At 36.7% G+C, this 24,355-nt stretch overlaps 1 long non-coding RNA gene across 1 annotated transcript; it reads right to left on the bottom strand.

Moving 5' to 3' along the window:
- Positions 1–15,128: 15,128 nt before the first annotated feature.
- Positions 15,129–24,030, bottom strand: LOC149496935 (uncharacterized). The gene is made up of 2 exons (XR_016320609.1): positions 23,657–24,030; positions 15,129–15,414 (listed from the first exon to the last, which is right to left on the bottom strand). It is a non-coding gene; the product is annotated as an uncharacterized LOC149496935 (long non-coding RNA).
- Positions 24,031–24,355: the final 325 nt, after the last annotated feature.

The raw sequence follows: 24,355 nt of genomic DNA, 5'->3' as shown, positions 1-24,355 counted from the left end.
CAGCACGCCCAGGCGTGCCTCGCAACATGCCCGTGTGTTTTCAAAGGTGGTATCACTTGGGAGGCAGAAGCGAGCACGGCCCAGCCGTGTCCCGCAACACGCCCGTGCCGTAGAAAAGGGGAAAATTTCACTTGAGAGTCAGGGACAAGCACGCCCACGCCGTGCCAGATAGCACGCCCGTGCTACTCGCAAGCCATTTTTCAACTTGAAAGTCAGGGACAAGCACGCCCACGGCGTGCCAGCCCAAGGGACAGAGAGAAGCACGCCCCAACCGTGCTTGGAAGCACGCCCGTGCCAGGTACGCCCTCTCTTTTATTTTGCAGGTCAGAAGAAAGCACGCCTTTAACCACCTCATTTCATCTCGCACGCCCTAGCCATCACCCCTTCTCTCTCAAATTTTCTCTCTTCTTCTCCCCTTTCTCTCCAAACAAAACCTCTCCACACCAAATTCCCATATCATCAACCTCAACCATGCCCCCTAGATACAAACGCAGCAGACCCGCCTCCTCGATTGTCGCTCGAAAATGCCCAACTGGGCGATCCTCCACGACTCCTCAACCTCCTTCACCACCTGCGCTTCCATTCAAGTTTGCCTCATCCGAGCAACAAGAAAGGTACACTAAACTATCCCTTCGGCCTATTTTACCGGATCGATTCATTGATGAGGCTGCTTTAGCACAAGTGGGTCTTAGAGATATTGTGTTAGAACCACTTAGACGTATAGGATGGGGGCAGTTTTTAGAAATGAAGGATCTAGTCTATGCACCTTTAACTCTAGAATTTTTGAGTTCCTATTCCTCTTTTATTCGGTTTTTGCCTACATCTCCCCCAAGCAGAATTCACTTTAGGCTAATGAGTAGAAACTTTGAATTATCTGTGAATGAAGTTAGCCATATTTTTGGATTCCCCACAGAAAATGCTCAAATACAAATATCTAGTGATTTTAATGCACGTAATACTTGGAACCATTTTACTGATGAAGTGAGTTATAATCCTAGATATTCAAAAGCCTCTAAACTGAAAAATCTTGCTCTAAGATATGTGCATAAATTCTTATCTAATACTATCTTTGGAAGGAGTGAAAGTGATGGCGTTCTGAGTTTAAATGAGTTATACTTCTTATGGGCCATTGAAAGAGGAATTTTACTCAATGTTGGGTATTGGTTGTGCCAAAAATTTGCGAGGGTGGCTAGAGCCGACAAAGGGGCTATAATGATAGGGTGCTTTGTGACCCGCATTGCTAGATATTTACAGGTTTGGAACCCGCCTAGGCCAGTACAGGATAGTGTTGGAGGAGGAAAGGGCACCTGACTAGATTTGGATGTTATGATCCACATGAAACTAGTTGAAAAAGTCGGAGATGCATATCGGGTGGTAGGTGCTAGAGAGGATAATTCTGATGATGAAGAAGCTGAGGCCGCAGGTGGTGCTAACATGGAGGAGGATAACCCTCCCCCTTTTACCTCTTCTTTTGGTGCAAGTACATCCGGCGCTGGTCCGTCGTTCCATGGTACGTCCAACATGTCAAATGATGAAGTCCTTGCACGGATGATGTCTCGAATGGACCTTTTTGACACGCGCCTTCACGGGATGGAAACGATGATCGCAGACCGTTTCCAGTCCATTGAAATTATGAACAGCAGCCTTGATTCTAGGATGGATACAATGCAAGGCTAGCTCCAGACCATTCTCCAGCTTTTACAGCCACCCCCACCACCGGAGGATTGACAGATTTCTCACTTATCTTTTGTTTTTTTATGTTTATTTTGGTTCTAATACATTGACATGGTTGCTTTCATTTTTCTTTTTAGTTTGTCTGTTATTGGAATTTTTATAACTTTTAGTAGTTTCCTTTTCTTAATGTTTAGTTTGCTCTTTTAGCTAAGACACATTCAGCACCCGTTCTATTGTATTGTTCAATACAATGTTGGTAAAGTTTCTTCTACTCTCTTACTGCTTTTCTTCTAGTAATGCAATAAGTTTGGGAAATTTATACACATTGGGGACAATGTGATTGATTGAATTGGGGGAAGGAAATTTTAGCTAAAAATTTTTGTTTTTGCTTAACATGATTGGAATGATTACAAGCAAAGCTTGAAGGTTCTCATGATCTAGTGATAAGTGTTGGATTCAGTTGATTCTCAATTCTAGGATACTTAAGCTCTGAAGTTGGAATTTTGACATAAACATGTTCATTGATCTAAACTATTTGTTTATAGATTTTAAACACTGATTTTTATGAAAGTTATGATATATAGGTGTGTTTTAATCTAAGGTTATTTAAACCTTGGCATTCTTAGAACAAATTAGAACTCCCTTCGAGGCGAAAAATTTTAAATGTTTACATTTTGAAAGAGATGATTTAGGCATTTTTTGTTGAAACCCATATTTAGCCTAGACCACCTAAGTTAAAAATATGACCCTTAAAACCAATTTTGAAGCCTATAAATTATAAAATTTTCTTTTTCACCCTCAATAAACTGAGCCTTTAAAGCCAATTCCAAATTCCTACCCTAAGTACAGAGAATTGTATGATTGAAAGATTCGACTTTTAATTGGAATATAGCAACAAAGAGGGAGAATTTCTCAATTGATACTAGCAAGTTTACCAAATAAGAAAATAAGAAAAATCAAAAAAGAGGCACATGAAAAGCAATCAAAAGAATTCAAGTTGAATGGAAAAAGCAAGGAAGAAAAGTACCAAAATATCATGGAAAGACCTTGCCCAAAATGTCTCTAGCTAGTAAGGAAGCTCAAAACAGACACTCCCTAGAACCAGTAAAATTTTTTATTAAAATAGAATCCTGAATATCATACATTCTTTTGTCCTCTTTGTCTACCTTGTATCCCTTTCTTTGATTAAGCAAAAATTTACACCAAGTAAGCCCCATTACAACCCGAAATAAAGACCTTTTGATCTTTTAATTGTATGCATTTAAATTGTGGAGAAAGGATAACTAATTCTGCATATGGGAATGCCACATTTGCACTATCAATCGTCTTATTTTTAAAAGGTTGAAAATTCTTTAGATGATTCATGTCCTATTTATCATGAATTGAATAAGTATTAGTGTTGACAATCTCTTTAAACTTATATTTTATTCAATGAACGTGCTTTATTCAAAAATTGAAATCAAGCTTAAGTATGAGTAGCATGGAGAACAATTGATTTATTCACTTGTTTACTAATCATGATATCTTGAAAGTTTATAATTGAGATCATCTCCAACCATGGTAAGCTAGTGTTGTCAAATTATTTTTCTATTAAAATTTAGTTTTTGCTGCTTGAGGACAAGCAATGGTTTAAGTTTGGGAAATTTTGATAAGTGTTAATTTTATAGTGTTTTTAATATAGTTTTTATTAGGATTTTAGTAACTTTTATTACTTTGGTTTGATTTTAAATTCAATTCTAGTGTAATTTTGTTCAAAGCTTCCTTGATTCTTAACCCACTTGATCTAAGAGAAAATTGTAGGAATTTGGCACAAAAAAGAACATTACAAGGCAAGACACTCAGCCTCTAGCACACCCAGGCCGTGCTAGAAGGCACAACCGTGCTAGAAGCTAAGGAAATCAAGCGAGAGACAGAAGAGAGCACGGCCGTGCCAAAATGAGATTAGGGCGTGTCAAGCCTAGCACGCCCATGACAATTCTAGGCGGGAGTGACAGAAGCAAGCACGCCCTGCCTGTGCTAGGTGGCACGCCCGTGCCTCGAGGATTCATCAGGGTGTGCTTGCCAAGCACACCCCGTGCTTCACCAGCCAAACTTCCAGACTTAAGCACACCCAGCCCGTGCATAATGACACACCCGTGCTGCGTAGACAGAATTAGCGTGAACTAGATACGCAAATCAATCTTTTCCTCACATGAGGCCGCCTCGGAGAGTTTCCTAAACATACTAAACAAGACCTAGACCTATTTTGGGAGAGAAAGGCGTCCTAGTTAAGAAGAAATCTAAAGCCTAAACAGTCATGATCTCCTATAGAAGATTTTGCACTAAATAAGGATTCTATTTCCTAAAAGGAGTCAAATTTGCCTTCAGGAGCTCTATATAAAGAGGGGAACTTCTCATTGCTAGGGATCTCATTTTTTTTGTGCAATTCTCTACATAATTCTCTCTTTCTCAAAGTCTTTAAGCATCCAAGATTTGTGCCAAGATTCAAAGAAGCCATTCACCAAGCTGTGATTCAGTTTTTATTTCTAAACTCTTCATCTTGTTTTTCTTTTCATTATTGTCATTAAGTATGATGATTGATTCAAGTATGATTGAGTTTTTTTTAATTACTATGTCCAGCTAAACTCTTATACTAGGGATTTGATGTAACTTAATTCGATTCCAATTTATAATATTAGATTTGTTTTTCATTATTCTTGTTATAACTTATTATTGTGCTTAAAGCTTCCAGGCAGAAAATTTCCCCTGGATTGAGTTATTTCAATAATCGCTATCGGAAGAAGGGTTATTGATATGAAAAAGATAATAATTTACTTGAGAATAATAACTTGATGCGGAAGCTATATGATTTGACTCAAGGGGGGTTTTCATAAGTTAATAATTATTAGGTTATGAACTCACAAAACAACCACAAAACCCAAGGATCTGATTTATATTTGATTTCACTATTAGAAGATAGGTAATTAAACTAGATTAGAATAGCTAACAATACATCGGGAGAGCTTGTTAGTGACTCTAGGGTTGTTTCTCCTACTTGAACAATTAAAGTTGATTAATGAACTAAAAAAATAAGTTGGATAGAATTAAGTGAAATCAAATTCCCTAGTAGTTTAAATCTCTGATTTCTTGTTACCAAATTTTTGTGCTTGAACTCCCCCTGTGTTTTTACTTCCAAATTTATTTTCATTACAGCAATTCTTTCTTATTATCGTTTAAATAATAATAGGTTAACATAATTTTGGTACTTGATATACAATCCCTGTGGATACAATACTCTCTTACTCTATATTACTTGTTGCGATTTCGTACACTTGCGAAAATCATTGTCAGTAATCAATGGCTACCAGGATGTACTCATGCTGATTAGATGATTTTGGGGCAATGCTACCAATCACATCAATTTCCCATGTCGCAAAGGGCCACAGTATGGGGATAGGATGAAGAGCTATAGGGGGCATATTCTGAAGCTTAGCATAGGTCTGGCATTTATGACATTTTTGAATGAACTTGGCGCAGTTCGATCGCATGGTGAGCCAATAATAACCCTGATTGGTGATCTTGTGAGCTAGGGCCATTTCGTTCATATGGAGGCCTTCTTCTCTGCCATGTACCCACTCCATTATCTATTGAGCTTCTTCTTCTGTTACACACCTGAAGCATGCCTAATTCCATGTTCTTTTGTACAAAATACCATCGTTGTACAAGTAACCTGATGGCGTGGTGAAAAAAGGCTATGGTTTTGATGGAGAAACACGAGTGCTACAGTACCCGTGCTACAGTGCACGCCCTGGCCGTGCTAGCTTCTAACTCTTGGAGTGGAGAAAAGCACGCCCGTGCTACAGTGCATGCCCTGGCCGTGCTAGAGTCTGACTTGATTCAAAATTGATGAAAGGCTACAGTGATTGGTGGTGAAGATTAAAATGACAAAGATAGATGATTGTTTTTGGAAACAAACAAAACCCAATAGTTTTTGGAAACTAATAAACCCAAATTTGTTTTTGGAAACAAACAAAACTCAATAGTTTTTGGAAACTAATAAAACCCAAATGTGATCAACACTTTCTTGTTATTCCAAATCTTGTTTTTCAAAGTACACAAAATCCCTTTATATAGGGAAACAAGAGATAGCCATAAACTCCCTTTGAATGTGTTGTTCAAAGACACAATTTCAAAGAACACCTAACTAGGTTGAAAACAACTCATTCAAAGACACAATTCAAAGGACACCTAACTAAGTTTGAAAATAACTCATTTAAAGACACAATTCGAAGGACACCAACTAACTTTGAAAACAGCACAAATGAGCTGGAATTCATGGGCGCTTGATTGTTGTCTTCAAAGATGATGGTTTGAAGGAACCCAAATGCCCCAAAAGGAATTGTAGCTTCAGGTTGAACATGTCACTCCCACTAAGCCCATTTTCACTTGGAGTGTCTTCATCAACTTCACTAATGGAATCAAGACCAAGGTCCATGTCTAGGACAGCTTGTAAGGCTAGGCTTGATGGACCTCCATCATTCTCCCCTTCTTGAAAAGTTTCAACTTGGTCAGAAGTTGACATGGTGTCTTCCTTATATTTGGCTTCTCTATGATTTTGTAAGGACCCTCCTCTTCTTCTTTCGCTTTTTGGGCATTAACGGTGTGAGCAAGATGGGAGTACCCTCATGGAAAAAGGTGTAAGTATTGGCCTTCTCTTGGTGCTGCACATCTTTATCATACAACCAAGGCCTCCCAAGAAGCAAGTGACAAGCTGTTATTGGGATAACATGGTAGCTCACTTCATCCACGTATTGCCCAATTGTAAAAGGAACTAGACATTTCTTAGTAACCTCAATTTCATGTTCAGAATTTAGCCATGCTAACCTATAAGGGGTGTCAATTGGCTCGGTTTTCAGTCCCAACTTTGCAACCATCTCATTAGATACAACATTTTCACATGCACCACTATCAATAATAACTTCACATAATTTGTTTTTTGTCAGACATCTGGTGTGAAATAGGGATTTACTCCTCCAATCTTCCTCATACTTTTCAATACTCAGAATTCGTATCATCACTAAACACTCCCCATCTTCCATTGCTTCACAAACAAGGGTTGCACCCTCATCAACATTTAATTCATTATTTACCATAAGAGAATTAGCATGGTATATTTCTTCCTCAATCTCCTCTATCTCTCTAAGGGTCATTACTTTCCTTGAAGGACATTCAGATTGGAAGTGTCCATACCCTTGGCACTTGAAACATTTCAAAGCATTCTTAGAGGTACTTTTGGATGGTGGGGCAGATTGGGTATTTCTTGGTGTGCTGGAAGTGTTTTGAAGAGGGGATTTTGGTGAGGGTGTATACGTGGTCTTGATAAGGGCAGAATGGGGGCTACTAGAGCTCGGTTTGTAGTTAGAAGGTGTGGTACTGGTTTTGTTCTAGTGTGAATGCTTCAAACTTGTCTCACTTCTTAATGCTAATCTCTTCAATTTAATAAGAGATTCATAAGGGTAGAAGCTTACCATGTCTTGGATGTCAAAATGCAAGCCTTGGAGAAAACGCCCCATGATCAGCTCCTCGGTCTCTTCGACCTCACACTTCAATAAAAATTCCTCAAATTCCATGGTGTACTGTTCCACGGTTTTAGTGTCTTGTTTGAGGCTCAACATTTGCTCAATCATTTTCTGTCGATAATGGGGTGGTAAGAACACCGCATCCATCTCTTCTTTCATCCTATCCCATTGAGTAATCTGAGGCCTCCCTTCCCTCGTCCTTCGCTTTTGCAAATTATCCCACCAAAGGGCAGCATATCCCTTCAACTTCATAGCAGCAAGCTTCATTCTTTTGTCTTCGAACACCTCCCTCAGTTCAAAGGATCTATCCGTTGAGTATATCCATTCAAGATAGGCATCAGCATCGATCTTACCATGAAATTCAGGTAATTCGATTTTATAGTTGAAAGATTCTTCTTGTCTTTCAACACGGATGGGTGGTGGCAAACGCCTTCCCCCTTGGCCAAGTCCTCCATGAAACAGCCCTCTTCCTCTTCCTCTTCCTCTTCCTCTAAATCCTCCACGTCCCAACACAAGGTGTTGGTCCTCACCGTTGAAATCTTCATTAGTCAGTTCCTCTTCATGAGGATTTCGGGTATTTGGAGAATTTTGAATAAGTGTTTCTAAGGCTTCATTCTTGGCCTTAAAAACTTCCATATCCAACCTTATTTTCTCAATTGCTGAGGCTAGATCTTGATCTTCTGCCATGACTTGTTTATCCTTGTGAAGAGATGTTTGTTGGTTATTTAGCATAACTAAGAATACAAATGAAGGTAAGATTGTTGGCTCTGATACCAACTGATGGCGTGGTGAAAAAAGGCTATGGTTTTGATGGAGAAACGCGAGTGCTACAGTGCCCGTGCTACAGCTACAGTGCTATGTTGGCCAATCATGTTGGATAATCTATCACCTCAATGAAGTTATTTTCTAATAGCTTGGCTATTTCTTCTTTGATTCTGAGAGAAATCTTCAGTTTCTGCCTTCTGAGCTTTTGTTTCACTGGTTTAACATGATCATAAGTGGGGATATTGTGGACCGAAATGTCAGGATCTATGCCGGTCATATCACTGGAAGTCCATGCAAAGCAATTTGAATACTACTTAATGAGCTCTGGCAACTCTTGTTTACAATCACTTCCATGCACAATAAATGTATGCTTTGGTTCGTTTTCTATGCCAACATTTATTTGTTCTTTTATTATTTTTATTTCTTTTTCACCAACAATCTCATCCAGGTTGGAAAGGCGGTAACAAGAAAACTGAAAAATTTTCATTACTGATAAAAGTGCCATAGTCGGCATCGACATTCAGTTCAAAAAAAGATCTCCTAATTCTGAAAGAGAAGACAAGGAAGGTTCAAAAGACTTTGAACTAGACTCTTAACTCAATTTCAGATTGTGACTCAAACTCGGGTTCAGGTTTGGCAAGAAGGGTGAATTGCTCTACACTCTCTTCCAAGTACTAATTATGGAGGGTTGCTGGGATAGGTTGAATGAGGTTTGTGGGATCCATTTCCATTTGATCATTTATCATGCACAAGTCAAAAAAAAAAAGAGGCTTCCATGCTATCTTCCCAATCTATCTAGAGTAGGAAAAGAGGCTCACGGTCTTCTAACAAGAGCTTGACATAAAAAAAAAGATTTCAAAACCAGGTATTAACTTTTTAGTTAGTGGGCAATACCAAGGCTCTTGAAAGAAATAATAGGGTTCGGATTTCCCCTCTTTGATAAAGTAACCATTAAGGGTTTTGAAATATGGGTGCATTTGCATCTGAATGTCTCTAGAATCACCTCTTTTCCTTGCCATCATATTGGCATCTTCCAACCCCTCTCAATCTTGGTTAGTCGGCTTGAATCTAAAACAAAATAGAGGTTCAACAATTGGATGTTCAGTGAAGGAGGTCATACCCTGTTGGTCTCGGCCAAGTCCTATACCTAGGAAATAGCACATTGCCCTCATCATATTAGCAACTAGGGGGTTACTGTGCGGGTCAAAGTCCATAGGGAAAAGTTCTTTACTAGGCTCCACTTCTATACACTAAACTGAGTCGAAGGAGAAGCTGGAGAGGGAATAAACAGTAGGCTTAGGCTGAATTTCCAAGAGCATATTCTTCCAACTAAATAAATATTTTAGCCAAAATAAGTGGAAATGATGTACGGTGCCTGGTCATCTGCTCGACTATGGGCACCAGCCTAAGACTGCCATAGCCATCAATGCCACTAAGTAACAAGTATTGACTAAGAAGGCAAAAATAGATAAGAGAAGACAAGTATGGGCTAGTGCGGTCCATATGCATGATCTACAGGCGGCTGCAGGGCCATGACATCAGCTCCAAAATCATATGATGGAATCTTGTAAGCCAAGAAACCGAAAACAGGCAGAATCAGTGAAGCAAGGTCTATATCCAGCCGGAGCACCGCAGGAATTTCTTCTACCACAGGTATTCTCCCAGAAATAATGCTGAATTCTTCAAACAATGGATAAAGCTCGAAGTCGTTGTGGCAAAATAAGATGTCTGAAGGATCAAAGTGATTTATTAGCCATTGCATCAATCCCGGTTAAACTTGAATGTTCCGATAGTAACATAGCCCGAATTGATACGGATCAAGGAAGCAGGGTGAAGGACCCTTTAGCTCTACCTATTGGGCCAATCATATGAGCTCGTGCTACTAAGCTATAAGTAGCCTTGAATGCATTTGTTCAATAACAAGTCACATTGGAGCTTTAAGATCATAACTATGCAAGATGTGAGATAGAACTTGAAGAAGCACCAAAGTTTATTATGGTGCTTGAGGCCTATAAAGAGGCTGCCCATTGATGTATTATACATGTTCTATACTTAGGCAAATTTAGAAGGATGCTTTTCATTGTAAGCTTAAGTATGGACCGTGTAGGGCCTGTGGACCCATTTGTCTTGTTTGGTTTAAATTGTTTTTAGTGGACTTAGTTATTTAGTGTAAGGCTGGTTGGGCTTATTTTCCAAAGTTAGGCCAGCCCTAACTTAGTTAATATTTAAGTTAGGCTTGTTTTAATTAGTTAGCTTGGGCTTTGTATTTAATTAAGCCCATATGGGCCAAATTGGGTTAGGCCTAGGTTAGTTTAATTAAAGGTTAATTAGGTTTAGCTTTGAGGGTATTTATATTGGTTTTGTAAAAGCTGCACGGCAATCACGACAATTATTATGAAACAAACGTAAATTTTCTTTCAAATAAACCGTGTTCTGCATTGAATGAATGCAAACTAGTTATCTTCCTTGGTAATTGTGAGTTCTACAAGACTAATTGCGCCAAGAATTCCAAATTTGTTTTCAAGAGTTCTTGAAGGTAAGTTTCTGATTTCTTGTTTTTAAATTCCTTTCTTTCTCTCTTTAAGAGTACTTAGGGGTTCAGGGATTGACAGGTACTTCCATAATTTGCATGTTCTCTGCGTTGATTTGCAAGAGTACTTGTTAATTAGCTAGTGTCCCATTACGAATGGTGTCAGCAAATCCCAATCTTCACAGCTACAACTACGGAATAATGCTTCGAAAGGAGGTGCCACAGTCCAATCCATGGAAAATGAAGAAATAAAGAAATGACATAGGGGCAATATCCAACTGACATAGGGGCAATATCCCCATACTGATGAAGAGTACTCCTATTCGGGTTGATTTGAACACTTCTTATGAGAGAAAGAGGGTCTAAAATGAAAAGGGAGCCAGTAGTAGAAAGATCGTACCTAAGACTTCGTCTGGAATGAGAAGAGAGAGCTTTTCTAATGTGTAAATGTAATATAGGCTTTTATAGCAAAGAAACAGAGGACAGATTGACAGCTAACTGCCACTACAGTAATAGTGGTGCACGCCACTAGGTTGCAGACAGTTGGAGAGAATCTTGTTCTGTTGCTTTTCAGTTATCAGATTCAACAAGCAACATAAATGTCAGCTATAAAGGACAAATACACCAATATCACTCAAAAACATGTAAAGAAACGGGCTTTTGGCCTTCATATATATGAGAATAATCATTCTTTACAAAATATTCCCCTAATTGGGTTCAACAGCAGATAAAAAGAACAGAAGAAGAAGACTGGGGCAGCCAACTCAAGACATGTTGGAAGCCGTCTCCTTTGAATCATCGCTACTAGTCTCCTTAGCTTCTTTAATGATCACCTGCATCGGTCTAACTCTGCAACCAGCACGCCCGCCATGCTGCGCCTGTCGACCTCGACTAGCAGGAGGCGCCATGCCAGCTCTCTACATACATTCATGAGTATTAGTAAATGCATTTCATGTATACATGACATATGCATTACATGTTTTCTCTTGTGTTGTATTATTTTTACTTATCGCTACTGCCAACTTGAGGCGCGTCGCTTCATACAGTTGGCACACCTCATTATAGTCAGAGATGGATACCTCCAGAACTAGATAGGGGCAGATAATAAGAAAGTAGAATAATAAAAGGGCAGATATTAGAATAAAGAGCAGAAATTACTCACATGGGTGCAACCGGGTGGCGACATCCGATACGGACTCAGGAGATGTGTCTCTAGCATGCCTTGTGCAATCTGACCTGTGTGGTCCAGAATAAAGGAGAAAGAGGCACCTGGCTTGCGCTCTAACATACTGACAACAATAGCCGTATCTAGAGCCCTGGACCCGGAACCTCCCCTCACGCACTTGACGCGCTGCTGCTGCTACAAGAGTAAAACACAGTTTTTGAATAAAACACATTGGAGCAAAGCCAAGAACATAATCAGGAGGGGATTAAACTCACCTATACTAGGGCAGCGCCCTAGCTTATGTCTAGTTCCACCATCCCAGCAAAAGGATCAAACTCGGTTGGAGGAGGGATGTGAACCAGGAGCTGTGTCTGCACAAATATGGCATAGGCTCCAGTCACAAAAGCTGCTAGATGATGTCCTGCTCCAGCCAGATGGATCTGGTAGATAGCATTTAATATGGGACATCATAAGGAGCTCTCCTCTAATCTGGGCCAAGCTCCCACTCATGTACCCTCTCTCCGAGATAGTACATGTCATAATAGACTTGGAAGGAAAAAACGTCTATGATGATAGACAACGGCTGCCTGAACGAAATGGGAAAAGTCAGTTGCATCTCCCTATGGATATCTCTCTATCTGTCAAACAAAAAAAAAAAAAAGAGAAAAGAAAAATCTGAAAAATCTGACAAACAGAGAAAAAGAGAAAAAAAAGAAAAAGAAAAAAGAGAAAAGAAAACAGGAAAAACAAAGCAAAACAAAAATGTAATAAACAAGGGGAGGTAGCAACTTACTTGATCCCAGCTCAAGCCATTCAGCAGCTGATGCAACATTATAATGTTGAGAGTGTTATAAGAATACCACCTACTATACCGCAATGCTCAGCCACGAGGTAGAGACCTCACATTCACATCACCCTTGAAGCCGAACAAGGGAGGACCTTATGCTCATAGGCCCAAATTTGCACCAAAAATAAAGCATAAATTAGTGAATAAGAAGAAAGACAAGAATAAAAGTAGAAAGCAAAAAATAACCAAAGGATATGATTGTATATCTCTTTAACTTGCTTATAGCCCGACCTTCAAGTGTGCTCCACGGACACACAAGTCCATGCCATAGTAAAGATAAGACAGAGCGGCAGCTCCCCAATTAAATTGCCTGGTGGCATCGAGGTCTTGAAGTGGTGGCAGCAGCGCCAAATTTGCATCGTTACCATGGTTCGTAAATAAGGTAGTCGACAACAGATAGAACAAGTAGGCTCGTGCTATCATGTCTACATCCATCTCCACCACTCGCTCTCGGGGCATCTCCTGATAGTGAACATAGATGCTCTCATATCTGACCCTCTAGTCAGAAATGGTGGGCTCCACTCCAATGGCAGCTCGAAGGCTTGCCCGCAGCCATGGACGGTCTAGTGTCCTCATTTGGTCATCAAAGACCACAAATCGTCCTCCAAACGGCAGTCCCTTGATAGCAGCAAAATCTACCCGCATGATAGTCATCTCGCCGAACAATAGAGGGAAGGTATGTGTGATGTCCATCCACCACTCCATCAGCGCCAAAATGCTACACGGTAAGATTCGCCCCTACACCGGGGATGAGTATCCACAGCATCCAAAGCTTGCTTCCCGAATGCACTCCTATACTCGCTCAGGCAACCGATCAAACCACTCATAGGCCGCAAAGGTGTTGCCGCCGGATTTCCCGTGCCTCGGACCATTCAACAAAAATAAATCGCTGTGAGTATGCTAATAAAGTGCAAAGGCATGTCTTCTAAGTTTCTGATGTAGGTAAGCGAGGACAAACAACAAAAATCGCAAAAATAAGGTGTAACATTGACACTGTGGCGTGAACCACAGGGTAGTGGCACAACCCACTGCTCAAGTGGTGCACGCTACAAGTCCCGTGGAGCACCCCACAAGTCCATAGGATAGCCAATCAAGAATAACAAGGGCACATGCCACAGCGGCCCGTCATAGACTCAAAACGCCCAAAACATCCAATCAAGTAAAAAATCTACCTAGTTTCTGATTTCTAACCTAATATTTGCATGTTTCTAGTACTAATAATGCAGAAAAAAAATGAAGAAAAGGTTTTGAAATACCTCCATTGTGCCCTAGCAAAGGTGGCTGGCCAAATCATGTTGCAAAATGATCATAGTCCCTGCATCCGGAACGAATTCTCCTTAATCCATGACATGAAATGCTTGAATGCGTGGATGCCAAAAATGGTTTCATGATTTTTCTAGAGATCGATTATAGGGTCATCACATGCTTTTGGTGGATTGGTCTAAGGATCCCATCAACTAGAGTTGAAGTATACATCGTCATTTGACCATGTCGTATCAAATGGAACGATTGGTATGCCAAACCATTTACCCTACCGAATCGATCAGAGGTACGCAGGATTGGGTAAGTAGCTTTCACGACCCGAGGCAGCTTTAAGGAAGATTGCCCCAAGGTGATAATAGCAACTCGGTGTGCTTAATTCTAATAATGGGAAATGATCACAAATGATGCATCTAAATGTATTTAATAGGCGATTTCTCAATTTAAATCCGAACCGGAGATTCGAAGCCTAATCGATAGTCATCTACTACATTTTTTAGTTTAAAAATGTTTAAGTCCCTAATAGAGTCACCAGCTATGAGCCCCCTTCCAAGCGCCATGGAAAACCCATTGGTCGATTTGTCACGAAAACTGAGAAGAACTCCTTACAATTCCTTTTTGTTTGTTGATTATATTAGATTATGACTCAATTTAGCGCTTAAGTATGTCGGGTTGGCTCTTTGCAACGCTTTCAATGTGTGATGTGTTTTGAGTCACCGCCTTAATTTGTTTTTGTTTTTGAAGAAAAGATTAAGAAAAAAACTCGTAATTGACTCCATTTTCAATTTCCTTTTAGGATGAAATGCACAAGCCTCGAATCATTATGTTCGGGGACTAGGTTTTAACACCTACCACCCGACCCTAGACAATTAGATGGCGAACACCACATTCAGTGCCGGAGGCACCATTCTAAGCTACAAAATCGAATCTTATATGCTAAAGATATGAGTTTTTTTTTCTAGTCTCACAAATCTAGCAAGTCCATGGTTTTACTTAGAAAATGATTTGGAAAATCCTACAAAAAAACTGCAAGAATTTTCCCTAAAAATTTGACTTGACTAAAACCTGTGAAACAAGAATACACTTCCAAAACCAACCTCAACTATCCATAACTCCAATATAATCAATCTCAACTCAAACTATAATACATACATAATCCTTATATAATCAATCTCAACTCAAACTATAATACATACATAATCCTTAAATAGTAATAATCATCACCATCATATCATGATCATATATTATCATAAATACTCTTGAATACAAATTCCATAACCCATTCATGTATAAATAATTTAAAGCCCTATCGATTAGTATTAATCAGAAGAAATCAATTCTAGACACTAATATAATTAGATCCGCTCTTTATAGACAAACTTGGGAAATTCTACCACCTAAAGATACTTACCTTCAGAATTATATACCTCATATAAGCTTCTAATATAAATTCTTATACGTAAGTCCAAATTAATTACATACTCCAAATAATCTTAATTTATACATGTCATAATTATCAAATACATAAATGACATAATTTAAACTGCCAAAATTGAATATTCTTCTGCTCTAATGCTGATAATCGAGCCTTCTGCCAGCACCCTCGGTCAACAACCTACGAGTGACAGAAATCGACGCACTGGATATAAAACTCAATGGTGCTCAATAATCTCAACATCCAATGTTGCAATGACAATACATAATCATACAATCATTTAAAGTACTAATCATGCATAAGCAAATATTGCACATGTAACCGTATTAAACATGTTAAATCATAAGTTCTCATACTCAAGTAATATATCATCATTTAAAGCATGAAATCGTACTTATAAACTAAAAGCATGCGATATTAACTTATAAAAGCATTTAATACATAAATAGCCAAAATCTAAACACTTATATCAATAATAAAACATATAAACTTATAAGTACATTAATTATGTAGTATTATCTTATTAAATCCCTTTCTTTCATTTTAACTTATGGGGTCACATACACTTAGTAGAATTAGAAGCTGATCAAATTAGCAGAATCAGAGGGCTATAAAAGCCAAATGGAATTAGAGGGCTATAAGCCCAAATAGAATCAAAGGGCTATAAAGCCAAACAGAATCAGATAGAGTGCGTTCGCTCATACAGAGAGCACCCGTGTGCCAAGCATGTGATCACCTTAATGTGAGTGTGATTAAACTGATAATTGAGTTGGCAATGAGCAATGACTTGAGTTTAGTTCTGGAGTTTGAGTAGTTAAATAATCAGACTGACATCATTATGTCAAGCATGCTCATAAACAGAATCATCTTAATCAGACATCTAACTCACACCAAGTATAATAAGAGCCTGAAAACTTTCTTTCTTTCTTTAAGTTACATGATTGCGTATAAACTTTACTTGTTTAGATAGTACATAGCTTATACATGATTTATGTCAATTCAAAAGTCTTTGAAGCCTTTTAACACTTGGGAAGTTCTATGTGCCTTAAATCTAAGCAATTATGATAAAATCCTCGTATTCATACTTTATTCGAAATCTCATGTATGGTAACATATACTCATAAAATCCTCATATTCATACTTCATTCGAAATCTCATGTATGGTAACATATACTCATACATATCAAGTCATAAGTCTTAAGCATATACACATAAAGATATGGCAAAACTACAAGTCTTTAAAAACTACTTATAGGTCATGTAACTTGAGCATAGCCAATATGGTTGGAAAGTCTCATAAAGCATATCATAAACACTCATGAGCTTATAAATAGTAATTATATTTTATTAACACTTATTACATACAAGAATCATGCTTAAGGACTTATGGAAACTCTCAAATCTCAAATGAGCCTTGAAAATTATATAACTTCCTTTATAGGTATAAAGATTCATATTTTATATGCATATAACATATTTCATCACCAATCAAAGTTACCTTCTTAAGGCTTGTAGCCAAAAAATTAATTTTCATGAAAAACACATGATTTTGAGAATTCATCTTTTCCTCAAAAATCAAGAAGTCGAAAATAAAATCATACTTTCAAATAAATTCAACACTTTCAAGTATGAAGTCTTAGTACTCATCTCCAAGAACTTTAAACAACCTCAATTCATAAATAGTTCTTTTAAAAATTTTCCCGAAATTTCTAATTTTTACACATAGGAAAATACTCATTTCCAAAGATTCATTAAAAGCATTTTCTCCAAATTTAAACTTTACTTTCTTTTAATATTCTCCATTTTATATAAATTACTTAACTCAAATTCAAGTAAAATCATAAAGCATATAGAATTTCTCATATTTTTCAAATCGTATCATTCATGTGATTTTTATCATATAAATCTTCCTTTTTACATGCAATGCAACTAAAGCCTTAATTATATCCTTAGAAGCATATTTATACACTAAACATGCAAAGTCTTATGCAAATTTTCAAAGTTCATAAATTTCATGTCAAGGAAAAATATAACATAAAAAAGGGGCTTTCGTCATATGAGCCATACTTTTCTCATGTAATTCAACCAAAACGTCAATTATATACTTAGAAGCGTAATTAAACTTTAAGCATGCATATACATGGGCAATTACTTAAAGATTTGACATTTTCAAATTATAGAAAGCTACAAATCGTAAATGTGATTTTTACCAAGTTTCATAGTTCACATTCAACTCATTCAAATCATTTATTATACTAAAAAAAAATAGTTATACTTAAAGCATGCATATTCTCATTCAATTTTGGAATCATAAGAAGATTTCCATTTCTTAAGATTTAGAAGAGATATCAATATTAAATTCTCAACACATGCTAAGCATTCATATGGAAAGGACATTGTCACTTAATGACAAGGAATTCACAAGGCCACATTCCATCTATGGTACGGCCAAATGAACTTCCAATTCAAGGAGTGCCCTTTTTCAAGATTTAAATATGTCATAATCATATATAAGCCATAAATAGCATGACAGCGCATTTAATCCATATAAATTCATCTCACATTATCAAAATCCTAATTTTAAAGTCATAGAAAAAAATTTCTTAAATATTTAAGTAAGGTATGATTACCAACACATACCCATATGCTTATCATCATAACTAAAAGAGGTATTGTAAGTTAAAAAGCAAAACAAACCTCAAGTCCTTCCTAGGTTCGGCCATACAAAGGGCAAAGTGAAAGAAAGCATTTCTTATTGGTTTGAACATGCTAACACATTTAAATAAACCCCAATAACACCTTTATATAATCAATTTACTCAATTTACATGATTTAAAGACAAAACCATCAATTTATCATGCTCAAAGTCATAGGAAACTCATCAATTACACCAAATCAAGCAAAATCCCAAAATTCAACATAAAAACCTATAAAATTAAAAGCAAGAAAAATTAAATAGGATGAGAAATCAGAAAGCACTAACCTAATATGCACTTCAAATATGTTACAAAAATCTTCACAAATAGCTTCACTCTCCCCCTCATAAAGTTGAACTTGGAATAATTCTCCAAATTTCTTAGTCTTTACAAGCCAAAATCCAAAGAATTAACTTAAATCTTCAAGAACTAAAACTTGGTATAGGTTTCATTAGGTGTAATTAGTGTGATTGTTGAGTAGGAAATGAAAGAAAATGAAGAGGGAGCTGGCGAAGTGGTCTGCCAAAGAGAGGAAAAGGAAGAGAAAGGAAAACTTAGCACAAATGAGGGGAAATGAGCTTTTTATGCCATTAGGAGCACTTTTGTAATATTGAAAAACTTCCTTAGGAAGTTGTCTAATGTGTGGTGTGGATTTAATCAAGGTATTTTAATCCAAAGGCTAAGAATAAATTCTACAACCATTCCTCATATTTATATTTTTCTCCACAAATCTCATTAATTTGATTCAATAATTTTAATTCTCCAATTTTCCAATTTCTAAAAAATACCATAAATCCATATCCATTAATTGCTTAATTTCTTCAAATAAATTCATAACTTATTTTGTACCCACCAAAATAATATATTCATGCTCCAAATAATGATAAAAAATATTAGTTATGAATAATAATTTTTTTTCTGGATCGAAAAAACACCAATTTTTCGGACGGGTGATACTATTCACAAACCGGTAAATCACTATTCACCTATAATTAATTATTTAATTAATCATGAAAAGTTTATACCTTAACTTAAATTAATTAGAACTAATAACATAAAATCTAATTAACTCCATAAATATTAATTATGCTCAATATCCTTCTCAGGTCCAAATAATATTTACCTCTTGTTCATGACCCGATCAAATAATACCATTTTAAGATTCGAAATTTTAGGGTGTTACAAGGTTTCTAGCTTCTTTCGATTTGAATCAACTATTTGGGTACCTAATCGAGAAATCAAAATATTGGTTTACATGAATGGCACTGATATCGATGCATGAGCATACTTATAATGCATGGCAATTATAAACAAAGCATTAAACGCATAATTGAAAAGCGCGTAATTCAGAGGGGAGCCCAACTCTAGCCTCATTTGTCAAGGATTGTAAGTCGTGCGACACATTCCCCTAGATCCCGACCAGTCAGTTCGATCGGGGGCTCGCTACCTAGGTTGAAATCTGTAGTTATGCCTTCATACGTCATTTGTATGAGGATCAGGCGCATGAAGTTGTACCATCGATTAGGATGGTAGGGTTTTGAAGGTGCCACTCTTAGAGTGGGCATATAAGGTGCCGAACGGACCAAGCTTTAATTGAAAATTAGTTTTGTATTGTGCGCCGGATGGATTGGGCTTAAATCATTTTGAGTGTTAGAAGGACCAACTTTACAGGCTGTAAAGTGTCAGATGTACTGGCTTAATTGACCAAGATTGAGTTTGAGTGATTATACCCTAGGTCAAATCATTTTTCAAACCAAGCCCGGTCCATCCGAAACCCAGGCCCGGTTCGTCTAGGACCTCATAAGCCCATTCTAAAGTGGCACCCTAAAAAAGCCTATAATCCTAACCAATGGTAGAACTTTGTGTGCCCTGATCCTTATACAAATGAGGCACAAAGGTATACCTACGGATTTTAGCCTAGGTAGCGGGCTCTCGACCAAACTGACCGGTCGGGATCTAGAGGAATGTGTCGCACGACCTAGAATCCTCGATAAATGAGGCTAGAGTCAAGCTCCCCTCCTAATTACATCCTTTCAATTATTTATGCTTTTAATGCTCTATATTTTTTATATTGCCATGCATTAAAAGTAAGCTCATGTACTAATAACAGTCATCCATGCAAACAATATTTTGATTTCTTGATTAAAACCCAAATGATTGATTCAAATTGAAAGAAGCCAAAAACCTAGTCCCCGAACCTAATGATTCAATGCTAATGCTTTTCACCTAAAAGGCAAAACTAAAATTGAAGTCAATCACAGGGTTTTTTCCCTTAGTATTTTCCCTGAAACAAAAAAAATTAAGGTGGCGACTCTAAACACATCACACACCTGTCAAAGCGCTCCAAAGAGCTAATACGATACACTTAAGCACTAAACCAAGCCATAATCAATAAAAAGGAACCGTAAGGAGTTCCTACCAGTTCCATGAAGAACCGACCAATAGGCCCGTCTGGTTAAATTTCGTCATTCAGATCTTTTCCATGGCGCTCGAGAGGGGACTCACAGGTAACATTAGTTTAAACAGGGTATGCATGGTTAACAAATCTATACACTATTTATGGTATGCAAGGGGAATATTATAACTATGGCATAGTGTATAGGTTATGACAGGTCACTTAACCTGATACCACATAAGTATATGTCAAGATTACAAGAGTAGTGAGGATACCCTAACAAATTATGCAAGTCCCTTTCAGTATATTGATTTGGTAGAATATTCCAAATTACCAAGAGGTATCTATGTAAATAGTAGGGTAATACCTATGATAGTGATAGACAATGTACACAACATTATAATAACGGGGATATGTAGTTGCTGGTTATACCCATAGGAGGGTGGATCAATAATGTTTCCATAATTATTAAATACATTATCCAATAGATTGTTAAACTAAGCTAGTACAATGGGGCATGCAGAAGTAAATACCCTAAACTAGAAGGGCATATCACCTATCCCAATGACATCCTAATAAACACCATTTAAAATGCCATATTTACTTAATTTAATACCACCATGACATGGTTGGTAATCTGATAAATATCTAGCTATATATCACAGCACATAAATTAACCAAATATTTAATAAATACTGGGTATACTTATTATGATCCTATAACACACCATAGGATATAAACTCGATATATTCAAGTTATACGCAGCATATACCTCATAAGTATACTGACTATAGTTATAACTTCAGAAAGCTATACTTTTAAATATTGCCCTTACTATGATTGAAGTATGCAATGAAGCTCTATGGGTATGATACATACCAAGTATGGTCACTATTCTTCATAAAGGTCCAACAGATTCCAGATATAAGGGATACTTTTCCTAATTAATTGGGGGGCTATAATCGTAGTATACAGTGATCACATACTAGGTCCTTGACTGGACCTAGTTAAGGTTGATATGTCTATAATTTGGAGTCATTGAGGTAAACTAACTGAAAGTTGGTACCCAAATAATTAGAACTCATATTGGTGACATAAAAAAGACTACCAGTCTGGTTGAGTCTGATAAGCATACCCACAGGCATATGGAATTTTTAGTTGGTACTCCTATGTGTGGTACTAGGTCTGGAATATTCCTAAATGATCATTAAATACATGTATACATTAAGATGGTTAATCTTATCCATCTGGAATATTCATTAGTTAATCATGAGATAGGAATGAAGTTTATTGTATACATATGCATAGGAATAACCATATTGATAAGTACCACTGGTTAAGGAATAAAATAGATTGTGCTATTAATTGATATTGTGGTTAATAGTAGTGACTCATATCAGCTGGCATAGATGATTATTAAGACTATTGTACCTTTACATATTGCTCTGTATCATGTATGAATTAAATGCATTGTTTCTACCTATATAGTGTCGAATGCATATCCAGTGAAATATAGCCACATCAATTCCATTACTGGGATGGAATTGGGGCATATTTAATCAAGATTAGCAGATATGCATTGCCCATATCCATGAAATTTGGGAGTTATAACTTGATCCATCATGTCCAATGATGTGTCCAAGGTACCTATATATAGATATTAATAAGGGTCAAATCCAATGATGCCCCATAAATGACATATGCATTTACATTAGAATGATTTACTAGATATAACCTAGCTAAACACTTAGTTGGTCAAAACTGATCTCTTCTAATAGCTAAGATGGACACACATATGGTATCAAGTTAGGCATATATTAGCATAATTAATACAACCACTTAGGAACATGATGCTTGCATCTATAATACTTAATCGACAAATGACCCAAGCATGTATTGACTAAACCATATCCACAGTTGTATCCGATAGTGTTTACTTACAATCTGATGCATCGCAAACTTTGTACAATCTAAATCAAGATTGTCCTATATTGATAAGCACGAACATAGACGCAGGATATAGTCTATAAAATTTGTATCATGATCTGAATACAATGAGCTTATAAGCAAATATTATATATTTTGAGTGAGTAGAGATGGATATTTGCCCCTAGACATCATTGGTATGATAATTATATGATCATTAACTGACTTGATAATAACTTGGTATACTGGATGATAAAATATTGACTATAGCTCTAATTTTAGAAAGGTATAATTTAGATAGAAATGACATTGATCCACTACTTCAATGGTCAATGATCATGCATGACAAATCAAACACGTAGCTACTTGGACAATCTGGATTGTCCCATAATAGGTCACTACCCCATTATTAACCGGCCAATAAGTATTATCCGCCCTATCTTATTAGGATAATCATTCATATAACCACCCCAACTAATATGCGTACCCAACCGTTATGATATGAAATAGTATGATACACATAGCCATTACGCTTATGGTACCTGGATATATCAATACTGGTTGAGCTCAGCAGAATCACTGGTGATATCATACTTATAGGTATATTCTAGGTATACCTATCCTAGATGGTGTTTAATTATCATACTGAGATATATTGTGTAATTGTTGGTATATGGAGACTTCGGGATACCCTTTTTTTTTAACTTAGCTTGATGTATATGGGTTATTATATCCAATTATCTATGAAAAAATTGGATAAGAATGAATCTTATTATCTAAGGGTATCTATATACCAATTAGTCGTATGACCCGTAAGGTTGATGACATAATTATCATATCCAACCAATTGGATATAATAACCCGTATTTCAATGTCCCATGGGCCAGGTGGAAGTTTTGATATTAGCCTGAAAAATTTTCCATGGCTATGATAAATCTACACCCATGCATCAATATATTTGGGTATGAATAGCCTGGATGGTCATAATATTTTCAACATGATATTACATTAGGGTATGCTGAACATTAGCCCATGGTATCTATCTTATCTGTTAGGTATGATTGTATACCCTTATGGATGGTGCCAGATATTAACTAATTATCCCTACTCATTCTATTGATATCTATACACATTATACTACCTACCCAAAACTGGTTGAGTCAACATTGGATCCTCTGTAAGCATATCCTACCCTCATTTACAATCTGGATTAGAAACACATTGGCTAGTATTAGCCATGTGGATTTTACATGAGTCACTAAACTATCATATTTTAAAATTTTGATAGTTAAAAGTATACTGGCCAAAATATGACCTCGAAAAGAAGTAAAGAAGAAGGAAGAAATATAAGAGAAAGCACCAAATGGATAACTCAACTACTATGTATCAATTCTTTAGCACTTACCTGGTATAGCCTTGTAAAAACTTCTTTGAAGATCCTCTTTGTGATTGGAAAGATAAGCATATCCACCCATATAAGCAAGAACCAAGCATGGATAAACAACTCCTGTAAATGCAATCTATTTCAAGAAGGAATCAATAATTCAACAATCACATTTCTTCATAATCGATTCAATAGCTTAAAACATCATAAATTGAAGTAGGCTAGGAAAATAGATATCATGAGAGGAAGTTGTTAGAAATGGCCAAGATCAATAAGAAGGGAAGATGAGATTAGGGATTTGGTGACTCCATACAAGTTATTATCGAGAAGGAACAAGATGGAGAAGAAAGAAGGGGAGCGATGAAATTAGGGATTTTAGACTAAATCAAAACAGTGCGTTTTGTTGTAAAAAAAGGAGTTTTGATCATTTCTAGGGGCTTAGTTTTGTGGGTAAATCCAAAATCTTAATTTAAGTATTGAAAATAAAACTTAAATTATTCTAATTTATTTTGAATTTTTCAAAATATAGTAAATAATTATTATTAGAGTCTTTTAGTTAAATAAAATGAAATTCAAATAAAATTTTTTAAATATATTATTTTTCTACGATTTTCACGTATTTGGATTATTTATACATTATTATATTTTAAAAGTTTTTATAATTCTAATTTTAATAAAAAAAATAGAAGTTTGAAATTATAAATTTGACTAATATATCAA

Source organism: Jatropha curcas, chromosome 4 (assembly GCF_041381405.1).
Source record: "Jatropha curcas cultivar XTBG-Jc1 chromosome 4, XTBG_Jcur_1.0, whole genome shotgun sequence".
Lineage (NCBI taxonomy): Eukaryota > Viridiplantae > Streptophyta > Magnoliopsida > Malpighiales > Euphorbiaceae > Jatropha > Jatropha curcas.
Note: the sequence above shows the minus strand (reverse complement) of the source record. Positions and strands in the feature narration are given on the sequence as shown.